Genomic DNA, 1,217 nt, shown 5'->3' on the forward strand with positions numbered 1-1,217 from the left:
TATGTTATTGTTGTTAGGTGCCATTGAGTCAAGTATTTCTCATAGTGAACCTGTGAACAGCAGACCTGAACCCCGTCCTATCATATGCCATCCTCATCATCTATGACATACTAGAGCCCACTGCTAAAGTAATCATGTCACTCCATCTCATTGGGGATCTTCCTCTCCTTCACTGACCCTCCATCTTTCCAAGAATTTCTTTCACTTTCCAAAAACAACCTCATTTAGCTACATGTCCAAAGTATGAAAGATGAAGCTTTGCCATCTTTGCTTCCAAGGAGCACCCTGGCTGCATTTTGCATGAGATGTATTATATACTTATATATTCTATACTATAATAAAATAACAACACTAAGGTGCACAATCTGTTAGATGCCTCCAGAAACTCTATGATCTTTGATAAATGTTGAAAGTTATAGAAAGGCTTCAAGCCTTTTGTTTATAGAGTCACTATGAGTTGTGCTCGTCTCGAAGGCAATCAATGACAATCTGTTAGAGATATCAAAATGTGAAAGAATATAGGTCTCAATAACCAGCATAAAACTTTCCAATCTTTGTCATTACCACTCTTTGATAGCAAAGTTATGCATGACTCTCAAAATTATAACGTGTTGATAGTAAAGAGTTTATGAAGATTTTCTTGACTTCACTATGAGTTCCCATGCACTAAACTCAGCTAAAAGCCCTGGTGGCTTTGATGCATCACACACTTGACTGTCCAACCTAGAAGTTGGCAGTCCAAATGTAAAAGCCACTCTGCAGGAAAAAGGAAAATAGTCTCCTTCTATAAACACTGAAAAATTCAGAAGCCCATTGAGGGTCTTTATTAGTCAAAATCAACTCAATGGCGATCAGTTTGAGTTTTAAACTAAGTTCTTCTCAATAATAACATCAGAATTTTCTCTCATTCCTTTCAGTGTTGTTGTTATGTGCCATCGAGTCGTTTGCGACTCATAGTGACCCTATGTACAACAGCCCTAAACCCTGCTCTATCCTGTGCCAACCACACTGCCTCTGACACACCCATCCCGATTAATTACCCCAGTCACTGAATCAATCCATCTCATAGAGGGTCTTCCCCTCTTGCACCGTCTCTCCACACTCCCAAGCATGATGTCCCTCTCCAAGGACCTGTCTCTCCTTACAACATGCCCAAAGTATGTCAGACGAAGCCCCAGAATCCTTGCCTCCAAGGAGTAGCTTGGTTTAACCCTCTC

General features: G+C 40.4%; 1 protein-coding gene across 1 annotated transcript in view; it reads right to left on the reverse strand.

Moving 5' to 3' along the window:
• Positions 1-1,217, reverse strand: part of LOC102846892 (disintegrin and metalloproteinase domain-containing protein 5-like) — a 131,671-nt gene that overhangs the window by 89,219 nt on the left and 41,235 nt on the right. The gene's annotated exons all lie outside the window — the stretch shown is intronic.

This window comes from Elephantulus edwardii, unplaced genomic scaffold (genome assembly GCF_000299155.1).
Source record: "Elephantulus edwardii isolate Elephantulus edwardi_28Jun2011 unplaced genomic scaffold, EleEdw1.0 scaffold00279, whole genome shotgun sequence".
NCBI classification, from domain to species: Eukaryota; Metazoa; Chordata; class Mammalia; order Macroscelidea; family Macroscelididae; genus Elephantulus; species Elephantulus edwardii.